This window comes from Lissotriton helveticus, chromosome 6 (genome assembly GCF_964261635.1).
Source record: "Lissotriton helveticus chromosome 6, aLisHel1.1, whole genome shotgun sequence".
In the NCBI taxonomy this organism is placed as follows: Eukaryota; Metazoa; Chordata; class Amphibia; order Caudata; family Salamandridae; genus Lissotriton; species Lissotriton helveticus.
The window spans coordinates 1,932,529,053-1,932,542,633 of record NC_136067.1 but is presented as its reverse complement, the minus strand read 5'-3'; the positions used below and the strand labels follow the sequence as shown (position 1 = coordinate 1,932,542,633).

At 45.0% G+C, this 13,581-nt stretch overlaps 1 protein-coding gene across 2 annotated transcripts in view; it reads right to left on the bottom strand.

Annotated features, from left to right (window-relative positions):
- The window catches only part of NCOA1 (nuclear receptor coactivator 1), a 986,743-nt gene extending 975,839 nt beyond the window's left edge, over positions 1–10,904 (bottom strand). For both annotated transcript variants that reach the window (XM_078649914.1, XM_078649919.1), the window contains exon 1: positions 9,760–10,904. The gene's annotated coding sequence lies outside the window, so the exon portion shown is untranslated. The remainder of the gene's footprint in view (positions 1–9,759) is intronic.
- Positions 10,905–13,581: the final 2,677 nt, after the last annotated feature.

The window sequence follows — 13,581 nt, the reverse complement described above, 5'->3', positions numbered from 1 at the left end:
CTTGGCAGCGACGTTGCACATTGGCGATCCCTCCCACTGTCACTCCCGGGCAGGGCGGCTCTGTTTAAAATGTTAGCCCTCCCGCGCTTTCTATATGCCCTGCAGAACTGCCCCTTCTTGATCCCTGACTCCTACTTTCGCATGGTTGAAGGTGAGCTTCGTCTTTTGCTGTGGGACGGTGGTGCCGCTCGGATTGCCCGGTCTAAGCTTTTTCAGGCTGGTATGATGGCGGCATTGCCCTATCCAACCTTCGTCTCTACTACTGGGCGTCACAGTTGGTGGCTGTTAACCACTGGGCGCATGGCTCGCCCCTCAATCCGGCCTTCCTCCTCGATAGGATCCAAACTGGTCGTGAGGGCTATCTGGGGGCCCTATATAGCAAACCCGCTAAACACAGATACGTCGGCCCCATGGCTCATACGGTCACATTGTGGCACAGAGCCAATAAGAGTTTGGGATGGGCTGATACGCTTTCTAAAGCCGCCCCCTTGTGGTCGTCGCAACGCCTGGGCTCCCTCTGCTTCTCCCAGGGATTTGACAAATGGGACATGATTGGGATTTCTGAGGTGGGTGATCTGGTTTACAAGGGTGCCATCTTGTCTTTTAGTGCTCTTCAAACTAAGTACTCTTTAGCTTCCACAGAATTCTTTCGATATCTGCAAATTTCACATGCCATCCGCACGGCCATCCCTGACCTCTCCTCAATTCCTCCTATTTCCACCCTTGAGGACAGATTGTTATCGGAACCGCTACCTGAGAAGGCTATCTCCTATACCTACCGCAAACTGTGTAACAATCTCCCCAACTCTTTCCCGTCGCTGCGGACCAAATGGGAAGCGGACCTGGGCCCCTTCGATGAGGAGGAATGGCGCTCGGCCCTCATGTCCCCTAGACAATCTGCTATCTGCCATAGGTTCCGTCTGATTCAGTTAAAGGTGTTACATAGGACCTACATGTCCGCTCTTACCCTGGCAAAAATAGGGCGACGCCCTGACCCCCTGTGCCTGTGAGGCTGCAACTTACCTGGCACTTTCTTTCACACACTGTGGGACTGTCCGAGGGTGCAGGGGTTTTGGGGCTGCGTCCTCAAGAAAATGAGCGATTCTTTAGGCAAGCCACTGCAACCACTCCCAAAGCCATGTGTCCTTGATATCTGGGGGGCCAACGATCTCAATGTTCAAGAACTACAATGGGCAGCTCTGGGATTTCTATTAGCTAAACGTTCCATCGCGATGGAATGGGGCTCCCGGGACAGACCCCTAGTGGTGAGATGGGTGGCTGAAATGGATAGGTGCATGATTGCAGAAAAGACGGTATACAAAATTCGGGGTTGCCCTAAGGTCTGGGACAGGAAGTGGGGGCACTGGAACGTATACAGGGGTGAACTATGTGACTCTCCAACTGCTGAATTAGCTATGACACGGGCTGGACCTGTGGGAAGACTCCTGCGCTAATTTAATGCTGCTTTGACTTGGTGCTGATTCTTCCTATTTGATGTATCAATTGTGACTTTGATTTGACTCTGCTCTTATTATTTCTGCATGTTCCACTTGGGTGATTCGTTGTTGGTGTTATAAAAAAGGGAAAATATCAAACAGTCAACTTCGCTGCCGTACGATGTTAGCTTTGGTCTTAGCATTAATCCTTGATCTGAAATTGCCGCCGAGCCTCCGGGATGTCGGCACATAGGCTGTGTACAATTCTGTTTTTCCATAATTACTGACGCTGCCGGCCCCAGGGTTATAGGCAATGACAAGCTGTGTATGCTATACCTTTAGTAATAAAAACTGTTTTATTAAAAAAAAAAAAGAAAAAAAAAAAAGAAAAAAAAAAGAAAAAAAAAAAAAAGAGATCTCAAATGTCGCTCTTGGAAAAAGGGTGACCTCTTCTAAATCCAAATGATATGCTCCCAATTCACTGTTCTAAAAACAACTGCCCACTTAGTACAGAAAGCTCTGTCACCCCAGTAATGGGAGTATCTAGCTACAGGTTTCTATCTGCAATACCCTTGCCTACCTGTTAACTAACCATCATTTGGATGGTGCCCCTCTCTGTTGAATACTATTCATACTGCTAACACACCAACTGCCATCGTGGACTTCTATATGGTCACCCTCTTTGCAAACATACAAATATACAGACATGGGATATTCTCCATTCAGTATGAATGGATCACCCTCTAAATCATGGGTGTTAAACATTTTCCTAGGTGCCAAAATGGTTGGCAATAATCAAAAATAGAATGGACACTAGTTTCTACAAAACCATTGGTTTGTACTCGTAAACCCTCATAGACATCCTGATTTTATCGTTGCGGTGTATCTTTTTTCCGCCCCACCAGGAGTCGTGGCGTATTCATAGGGTAATCGATTAACGTGCTGGGTGCCAGCCTCACCCGAGGCTACCTCCGGTACAAGTAGAAGTATCCAGATATAGTGAGAAAAGGAGGTAAAAAATAGTGACTAGCCCAAATAGTTATTTATTGAAAAAAGAGAGGGGTCTAGGCGCTATCAGTAAAAAATTACGATATGGAGGTAATCATGTTACTGGATTACCGCATGTCTATAGAAAATATGTCAACATGTTTCAGCTCTCTAAGCCCAGCCGGGTCTACGGAGCTTTCGTCAGGACAAGAACATATACAAAAAAGAAATTGGATAAAAATAACTCTCACAACTTGTGTAGTTTTTGGTGATAAGTGTCGTTGACTTATATTCAGATTTCCAAAGCTGTGGAAACAAAAGCCAACAATATTAATTATATATGTGGCTAATAATTTCGGGTTAGGCAAGCAAACATGTGAGAATGACATGTGGAGCACGAACAAACTCCTTTTTGGGAGTAGCTATCATGTTGATGGTTTCAACGTAGTATCGAGGAGGAAGAGGAAATTAAAACTAAAGTCTGAGCATAAAATTACAGTCTAGGTTAGATACTAGGAAATGAAGTATCTTCACGTAGCTTGTTATCGGACACATTGCACTCTCTACTGGATATGGACAAATTTGAAGCCCTTAAAACAGTGGTAGTTCGAAACCTAATGCTATTTTTAACACACTACAGGAATTATCTATGGCAGTCTGAAACCAGAGGCTAACTGTAAAATACTACAGGAGTTCTAGTGTAGTTACCTGCATTCAGCTCGATGATAGCTTCAACAGGGGTCAAAGAGTCGCTTATTGGTCTTTGCTGTGAGGGTTACAAGAGAGTACCGCGCATTAATAAAAGTGCTCAGTCGCTTACCAGATTGAGGAGAACTGGATTTGCTGCCATTCTTACCCACGTGGAACAGTGGTAACAGTTCTAAGGCGGTCCAAATGGTGGGTGGACCGCCTTAGAACGGATGTTGTGGGGATGAACGATAATATTCCTTGGCACCAGTTCTATTGAACCAAATTTGGATCTACTTAGAATAGTGATCATTTTGAGAAATTCTGTTCAACCGTTTTTTGGCCAGACGAGTCCCTTTACCAATCAGTCATAATCCACACTCCCCCTTTTTTTTGTGACGCATTGCCTTCTAATACACACACTTCTGATGTTGAGGATGTATTTCCTCTGGCAGTATAACACCTCAATTTGTATTTGTATAACATTGGTGAGCACATATATTGATATCGTATGCACCATCTATTCCGATCCTATTGAGAAAATAGGACTCGTTTATTCAACCGAGAGGCAGCCATCTTAGATGGAGTACAATGTATATACTTTAGTCCGTTTTTGATGCCTAGGTCCTGGTTCATAAGAGGGACCAGAAAGAGAAACGCCCATAGCCAGGGGCAGAGTCAGCACAGGGGAATCTACACAGTTCCACGTGGGTAAGAACAGCAGCAAATCCAGTTCTCCTCAATCTGGTAAGCGACTGAGCACTTTTATTAATGCGCGGTACTCTCTTGTAACCCTCACAGCAAAGACCAATAAGCGACTCTTTGACCCCTGTTGAAGCTATCATCGAGCTGAATGCAGGTAACTACACTAGAACTCCTGTAGTATTTTACAGTTAGCCTCTGGTTTCAGACTGCCATAGATAATTCCTGTAGTGTGTTAAAAATAGCATTAGGTTTCGAACTACCACTGTTTTAAGGGCTTCAAATTTGTCCATATCCAGTAGAGAGTGCAATGTGTCCGATAACAAGCTACGTGAAGATACTTCATTTCCTAGTATCTAACCTAGACTGTAATTTTATGCTCAGACTTTAGTTTTAATTTCCTCTTCCTCCTCGATACTACGTTGAAACCATCAACATGATAGCTACTCCCAAAAAGGAGTTTGTTCGTGCTCCACATGTCATTCTCACATGTTTGCTTGCCTAACCCGAAATTATTAGCCACATATATAATTAATATTGTTGGCTTTTGTTTCCACAGCTTTGGAAATCTGAATATAAGTCAACGACACTTATCACCAAAAACTACACAAGTTGTGAGTTATTTTTATCCAATTTCTTTTTTGTATATGTTCTTGTCCTGACGAAAGCTCCGTAGACCCGGCTGGGCTTAGAGAGCTGAAACATGTTGACATATTTTCTATAGACATGCGGTAATCCAGTAACATGATTACCTCCATATCGTAATTTTTTACTGATAGCGCCTAGACCCCTCTCTTTTTTCAATAAATAACTATTTGGGCTAGTCACTATTTTTTACCTCCTTTTCTCACTATATCTGGATACTTCTACTTGTACCGGAGGTAGCCTCGGGTGAGGTTGGCACCCAGCACGTTAATCGATTAACCTATGAATACGCCACGACTCCTGGTGGGGCGGAAAAAAGATACACCGCAACGATAAAATCAGGATGTCTATGAGAGTTTTCGAGTACAAACCAATGGTTTTGTAGAAACTAGTGTCCATTCTATTTTTGATTATTGCGTATCTGTCCAGGGGAACTGAATGGACCTACAATCCTCTTCCCTCTACTCTGATATAAGCCAAAATGGTTGGTCTGTAGTGTGACTGAGGACCATACTGATGCAGTAGGGTGCAGGTCAGGGGATGAAGGGTGTGAGATAAGCATAAGGGAAACGAAACATGTACATTGTGTTGATAGTGAGTCGTGGAATTAAAAGGTTTAATTCCACACAGTCTTCTAAATTTCTAGTCTCTACAAAAGTAATCATTTTGACAATACTGTGTTTTATTATTTCATTATATTTTATTTAATGCAGTTTTATATAGCGCGAACTTTAACCGAAGGTGTCAGAGCACTTTACAAAAGGACCAGTTACATTACATAAGGCTGAGGGCATGAGTTACTTAAAAGATACAAACAGAAAAACTATAAATTCACATAAGAATGGTAGTAAGTACAAAAGCCACTACAGATACTAGTGGTTAGAGTTACTTATATACAAGTTGCAGATTCACTCGAGATTACATTTTAATAAAAGTAGAAGCATTAAGGGTGGGAGAAATAAAAATACAAATTTACAAAGTATGATCTTCTCGCCAATGCTGGGATGGGGACCACCTCACCGTTCCTGTAACTGGTGAGTCACAAGATTGAGGAAAACAAGAGGTGGCATTTCATGCGTCAATAGTCTGTAGCAATCTTCATTAGTCCTGCATTAGGCGAGGTGTACTCTTGAAGGGGGTGGCGACGACTGGCACATCAGCAGTATCGAGCCACAGAGAGTTGAAAGTAGGGGGCAAATGCAGGCTCACCTCCTGTCCCCAATATGCTTCTTGGCATCTTCTGCACTCTCCAAAATGCCACCTCGCTCCTTCAAGCGCCACACCCTCCTTGACTGTCCGCACCAAGCTCTGGAAACAGTCAGCACAAAGCGCAGTAGGATGACTACTAGCCCCCAGCCCGGGTTGCGCAGATTGGTGACCAGGCAGCCACTGGTCCAAATGGCAATAGGCCAGCACTTTGGTGCTGACGGCCGCCTCTCCTCGCCTGGCATGAAAGTGCCCCAGGCAGGGCTAAGGGAGCACATCCCCTGCAAAAATGAACCGCTGCAGTCAGGAATCCACACCAGCCTCTGAGATCTGAATGGGGCAGCCATCTTGGCTCCGTTGCGAGTGTGGGAGCCGGGATAATCAGTGCTGCCCCAGCTCGGCGTCACACTCTCGGGGATCTCAAAGCGCACCGCCGGTGATCACAATAAAACAGCACACCACTCCCGTGGAATTGGGGCGGTGTTATGCTGCATTTGAGTCCCTATCCCTTTACCACATCGTAGGGTAAGCCTTCACTGCTTATTATCGATACCTTTGGCAAGTCAAGTACAAAGGAAATAACGTTATTACTGAACTAGAACGAAATAGAATCTTAGGCCTCACAAGTTACTTATGCCTTTAGTCTCTTAACTGTAAACACTAGGAATGCTTAGAAACAGGCTCAGGTACCAAGTGCTATAAAAATCTTTGGCACAGAGCACCAAAACAGTGAGCAATTCACAGAGGTTTGCAGACACAAACACTCAACCACCAAAACTAGGCATGGGACAACTGGAACATTGTCCATGACTATAGAAGATTTAATGTTTAATCCTGATTTTACCACTTTGCCAAAATATGCTGGTTGTGAACTCTATTTAAAATCTGGAAAGGTTATAGCTTTAGTGATAGACGTTCCTGAGCCTCCATGGGTGCCACCTGCACCACCAGCTGATGTGTATGGCGCAAGATTGGAACTAATGACACGGAATGCATGTTTTTCTTTGTAATCTCTGCCTCCCCTTGAGACAAATTGCGCACTCTTCATTAATCACTTTCTTAGCATATTACTTTGCTCCATTTCTTTAAATAAGAAAAAATAAAAAGAAACGGGAAACTCTTAAATCAAACTAAACACTGGTAGTAAGTATTTGGTACGAAAACAGGATGTAACCAAACAATCACTTGATTATACCAAGCTTCATAGTCCACTCACTAAATTTGTGTTATGACTCTTGAAATGAAGAGTGCTGCACTGTGGTGTTTGTCAAGGCTTTAGGTGGATGGCTCCCTTCAGGTCTCAGACCTGTTAGTAATTAAAAACGGACGTGGAAACGGGTCCCTATTTGGCCCCATATTTACATACTGGCAAACAACACTGATCGATTTCTGAATAATTCATGTAAAAACGTTACAGTAAACCATTTCAGTTTTTTGTTCCCGTTTCACATTTTACTTAATCTTGCACCAAAATACAGGCCAGGTGGCACACTATAGGGATCACAGAAATTTAGTTTGTGTGTTTGAGCCACGCACCCCCTACTTTTTGCTTCCCACTTGAAGCCCTGGTTTCGGCACTCCTGTTTCACCAGATGGTTTGATAGTCTAATCGTATCCTTCCGATGCCTTTGACCCCTTAATTGCCATTATGTAATGGAGATGGGCAGGTCACTGAATCATCAAGTTAAGCTCGAGCTCGATGACTTAATCTGGCCCAGCTTGCTGTTCTCTTGGATTCTGGAACCCAAACAGAACCAAAACTTCATGTGGCTTGTCTGTCACCTATGCTCCAATATCATGCACCAAGAAATAAAGACAAAAGCATTCACTTTTGATGCAAAATGAGGGCGAAAGCGTTACCCATCTTTTAGCTGAATTGCATAATAAAAAAGCAAAAAACCTGAGATTCCTCCCAGATTCCCAACTTGACCAAACTGCGTGAGCCAAGCAATTATTTTATTTCTCTTTGCCTCCTTTTTGCATTTCAAACACACAAAAGCTGATGAGAAGATGCATGCAATAAGCTTAGCCACTGGCATTTGCTTGGGGTAGCATTCCAACCCATTATGGCTGAGATTAATTCAATGAATTCCACACATCATTTTAGGATTATTTCAGTATGTCTCACTAAGTGGCATGGGTATGCCCAAACGTGGGTCCCATGCACACTGTGTCACAGGAACCAAGTAACACCAGGCTGATGAGCCCTAACTTGTGTTCCGGTTCATTGAGAACCTGGACTATTGCGACTGGAACAGGTCAAAACTGATTTGCATATGGCTAGGTCCAAACTAAGGTAGCACAGTGTTCAACATAATCAGGTACTGAATTGGAGCCCTGAGGAATTGCCAATGGTGAAGATTAATTCAAGCATTCCAGCCATTACTTTTGTACAAATTCTGCCTATTCCTCATTTTCACATATGAGCACAACTTGAAATACATGAGTTCAGGGTGTGCGCTGTACAAATCCTTCTTGTGTTTGAGTCAATAGACTATAATGTTATTCAATGTATAGCAACAACCTAGGCCACCAAGAGCATGAATGTTTCTATGCTCATTATTTTTAAAGTATCACTTTTAATTAATTGCAGTGATATAATCTGATGTACTAAAGTAAAGTAAAGTCCACATTTTTAAAGCGCACAATCACCCGTAAGGGTCTCTAGGCGCTGGGGGGCCGTCGGGAAGATTAAGCGAGCTATTGCCCAGAGTCACATGGTGCTGGGCTGACCTGCCGCCGGAGCCGGGGATCGAACCGTGGTCCCCAGATTCCAGCGTCAGTCGCCCTGGCCGCGGCGCCACACCTCTTCCACATACTAGGGTATAATGCGTCTGCATAATAATGAAATACACTTTTGAATAGATTTTTATCAGATTTTACATGTTTGTTCCATCATTAAAGACTAATGTTCTCCTGAAGATAAGTGATGCAGGACACCGTAGCTTCTTTCCCTTTACTTCCGTCAATTTGTCAATACATGCTTTCTCTTGAACAGCTTTCTGACTCTTACTCCTCAGTCAAGTAAAGAAGAGCCTAGCGCTTCTCTTCATTAGGGGACCACATACAATGGTCAGGGGGGCTTCAAACACACACTGAACAATACTTTGACTATTCCTGCGCTATAACGTTTGACTTCACCATCAGAGTTGCAACAAGTTTGCAAGTAAATCCTTGGCTGACTGTCCAAGATTATGATCCTCCTGGTGTGCTGGTGGATAAAATAATATGTACCTTCAGAATTATGATCTCTGCTCATCTACCTTCAAAAGAGCAGAGTCACCATTCATTTTGGAGTGATCGAGCCCCAGTGAATAAATATGTCCCACCCTAAGAATGGTGGTCATCTCCCATCAAGAGACAGTAACAGCAATGTGTTGTCCTGAGTGTCATCAATCTGGCCTTCGTGAATTTTAAGGATCAATAGTCGTAGGGACTAGCACTTAGTTCTTTTTTTCATTGGAATTTTAAAGAGACAACTTATAACTTGGCAGCACAACCACAAGTGGTTAAGGACACCCCTATCTAGAGGCTCGTGTGGGATTCCACTTTGGGAATCCTGTTTTTGTCCTAGCCTGCATAAAACCCATCTCTTTCGATGACTAATGTCCCTGGGATGACTCCATCCACGAAAAACAACCGTTCCTTATCCTGACTAAGGCCTTCTTTGCCCAACGTACTATTTAAGCCCTCGACACACAACCGGGGAGGGGGGGGGGGGATAACGCATTGTAAATAATGGTTTAATGAGACCCAGTATCTTCCCTCCACCCACACACACACAACTTAGCCCAAAAACGATTCGACTCTCTGTTGACACCAGTCTATCTGCCTTTGCACCAGTCGCGTGTGCTTTCTGCCTGAGCACGCTCCTCGCAAAAGCCCTATACTCCCCGCCTCCCCCTCTTGCTGCAAATGTCACATGCCTAGCTCTCCGGACGAGCAACTGTCCGCTTTTCAAAGAGCTAAGGCGGGAGCAACACAATCAGTCATGCATTTTTGCAATCGAACAAGACCACTGCTATCACGCTACTGTAACCCCAAGCGTGGAAGATGGCTTCGAATGGGCAGAGTTGCAAACGCCCCTTACACTCACCTGTCTGGGTTGGGGCCAGGGGAAAACCAGACATACACTGCCAAATCCTCGTGCACGGCTGGTCTGGATGCTTCTGCCCCTCACTCCCCCCAGCCTGGGGAGGGGCTGTACCCAATAGACCCTCTCCGGCGGTCTGCTCTGCCCCAGAGCACGCTTGGGAATCCACAGCTCGTTCCCAGAGAGCCTCTCTTCAATTCCAAGCCTGGGGCTCTGCGAATCTCCAAGGGGGGCGGTTAACCTTGTCTGATCCCCTTTAGAATGAATCCGGTCTCCAGTTCATATGGTGGTTGTCGTGTCCCCAATTCATACGTTGATTGCTGTGTCCCCTTCCATTGAACGTCTTGTTTCCGCCCAGTTAGTGACTGTATTTCCTCCACAATCTCTCTATTAAACCTTTAAATGTGTTTTTTTCCTCCTCAGCCTGTGGCACTCGAGTGATCAAGGAGTGTGTCTTCTCCAGTTTGTCGATCCTTTGCCTCCCATGAGTCTCTCTTCTGTGTCTGTCGCAGATAGATATTCATTTGGGGTGTACAATATTCCCCTACGTATCCAGCTGTCAGACCTTCGATTAGGGGCGGCGAGGGGGAGGTCCCTCTTATATAAGGCGTGTAAATAGCAGATCACTCTCCAAGAAAAGGATCGTAGCAGGCTTGACGTTTAAGTTTTCTTCGCGGGTACCTCTTCCCCACAGTCTGCATATCTGTCTGTCTTCTCCCGAGTGTCTAATCCCCAGTCTGGGTCTTTTTCTGGAGTGTCTCTGCTTGCATTATCCAGCTGTCAAGACTTCCCTTTGGTGTTTGTTTGTGCGGGTAGTCTGTAGCGGCTAGCTCTTCCCAGTAGGTGACTGTAATCCCAATAAATTCCCAGAACTCGGGCAGGGAGTGTGTTTCGTTTGATTCCACCCAGCGAGTGTCACTTAGCTTAGAGACCTCCCTTGGTGTGGTGTATGCGTCTCTGGTGCTGTGCTTGTTGAGTGAGAAAGGCGGCGAATGTTTCGCCGCTTGTTTTGGTTGGGGTAATGGGACTGGCCGGGCCGAGGTGCACTTTCTCGTACACCTTGTTTTGCTGCTGTCAGTGCTCTCCCCGTGCCGCACTCACCCTCGGACCCTGCAGCGCCTCCCTCTCTCCCTCCACGACTGTCTCCCAGACTCTCTTCCCTCCCCCGTAGCCCCCCTTCTCCCTCCCTCCCTCTCCCTGCGCAGTGCTTTCGTCGCTCTAGTCAAAATGTGTCTATTCAGCTTCTCCGAGAAGCGGCTCCCGCCGCCATGTTCCCACCCCCTCACACAAACACGCGCAGGACTGTTTACGCGCGTGCGCCATGACGCAGAAGGGGAGGGTGGCCTGTCAGCTCTCGCAGACTTGGCGTCGCAAAGCGCAAATAAGTGGCCACCATCTTGGTGTAGGGAGAAGAAGGTGGATGTGATTGGATGCCCTCCTTTCTGGTAGTTTTCAACCGGAGAATGAGCAGTAGTTGCCATCTTGGTAAAGTGGTATATAGTGTCTGGCGGGCTGGAGCAGAGGCGTTATGGGCGCAATAAATACACGGACGAGAGGGAGGGTCGTTTTACTGCGCTCAAGCTCGATAACTTTATTTTGCATGCTGGTGACACACTTTACAGGCTGTTGGGGTTTGCCATGGACATTACAGCTCTCCCATCATTTGAATCAAATTCGATTATCTTGTCCGGATAGGTTCAATTTGCATAGCTGCCAAGTTTCCCAGTTACATGCTTGATGCGCTGCTTCAGTCCATTAAAAAAAAATAGATGAAGAAGGAGGACAGAAAAGCAGGAAGAGGGTAAAGGAGAAAAGATACACTGTCACTTTGTGGATGATTAGGGCTTATCCATGATGTAATGAAATGAAATGAAATAGAATTTGAAATGAAATAGAATTTATTAAGTGCAATGGTGGCTACCCTGAGGCCTCCCAGTGCTGCGGACGAACACAGAGGGACAGGAAAGTAGAGGATTAGGTACAGTCACTGAAAAGAATGGTTTTTGGGAGCTTTCAAAAATACAGCAGGTTAGGCTCCTTCCGCAGATGCAATGAGAGGGCGTTCCAAGAGTTGGCAGCGTTATAACAGTCACTGAGCACCGACCTTGCGGTCCCGATTTGCCCCTGAACTGCACCCTGTACATCCTCTGGCCAGGCGTAGCAGAAGCTATTTAATAAACGGGGGAAGACCGCACAATGTCTTTAGCTCACACAATAATACAGGTTTTAATGTCTTTATTTCGATGATAAAATCATAAAAGACAAAGTAGAACATTCATGAACAAATCAAAAAACCACCACAACATACGAGCGGTTATGTAAAGCCAAACTTAAACATATCACCAAATTTACACTAAGGCTAAAACCACAACTAAAAAGTTATTAAGCATTTATAAGTTACACAAGACATTAAGTAAACCTGTGTCTAGAAATACAATAAGCACACAAGAAAAACATTACAGGATATGATTAAGAATGGGTTGAGTTCCTTCTGGCTCTAATTGCCCAAGCCCAGCCTAAAAATTTGGCCAGGCATATCACAATGATTTCGGATGTGTTTGTTTTTAAGGCCCATATTGCATCCGAGGATTTTCTACAGGGTAATCGTTTAAAAAGGGGTTTTAACCACTTGGAGCGGGGTTCTGTATATTGAGGACAAGCAAACAGTAAATGACCCTCGGTTTCTTTACGATCAGGGCAACAGCTACAAAAGCTTGAAGAGGTTTTGCCCCAAGATGAAGTAAAGGAATTCAGGGGTAATGAGCCCACCCGAAATTGATGATACAATTTTTTATCCAATGGCCTGGTAATAGAATCCCAGTAGGTCTCGCGGGCAGGATCCAGCTTAAAGCTTAGGAAACGCCCCGTTAGACCCTCAGAACTTGAAGCATGTACCAGGGAAAAACGGGTTGAGGCCCAAAATAAATCCTTAAATTCCTTTTTCGAGGGGAAAGTATTAATACCTGGAGACACCCACAGATGAGTTAGGCCCATGTCGCACAAACTCTTTTTCACCGAGCGGAGCCATGGGATTCGCTCAGAACCCCCCATGGCCTGCTAGCTCTTTTGCAAAAAGTACAAGATCCTCAGAGGTCCATAAGCGCCTCCAAGTAGACACTACTCTATATCTTGCCATGTCCGTAATTGGAGGACAACCCATATCATGGCAGAGAGGGGTCAATGGAGTCGATTGGGGTAACCCTACCAGGTTACGAAGGAATCTACACTGAATTCTATATAGACTCGAAAGATCCATAAACCCCCATAACTCTGCCCCATAAAGTGTGGCTGTATTTATTTTGGTGTCATATATTCTCAGGGCAGGGATAACCCGTTTTGTGATGGATTTCTTCTGCTCGCGCAGAAGACATCCAGTCAGTTGGGCGAGTTTTAACTGCTGGGTCGCTATTTGGTCTTTCCAAGACAGACGACGGTCCAGAGTGACCCCCAGATACGTCATGGTTTCAACTTGTTCCAAGTTGACCCCACTCATTTGTACGCTACTACGTATTAGTTTTTTCCTGGATAAAACCATAAACTTGGTTTTACCCACATTTATCTGGAGGTCATTTTTTTTACAAAACTCCTCAAAACGGTTTAAGGCCCGCTGTAAGCCTCCCCGGGTCTTTGAGAGGAGTAGGGTGTCGTCGGCAAAGATCAACATAGGAAATTTAGTCCCCGCCAAGGATGGAGCATCGGTATGGATGGACATGAAAAATTTAACTACTTGGTCAATAAAGAGTAAAAAAAGAGTGGGAGCGAGAACGCACCCCTGACGAACTCCTCGTGTTACTGGAAACGAGTCCGTAAATTGACCTTGTGCTC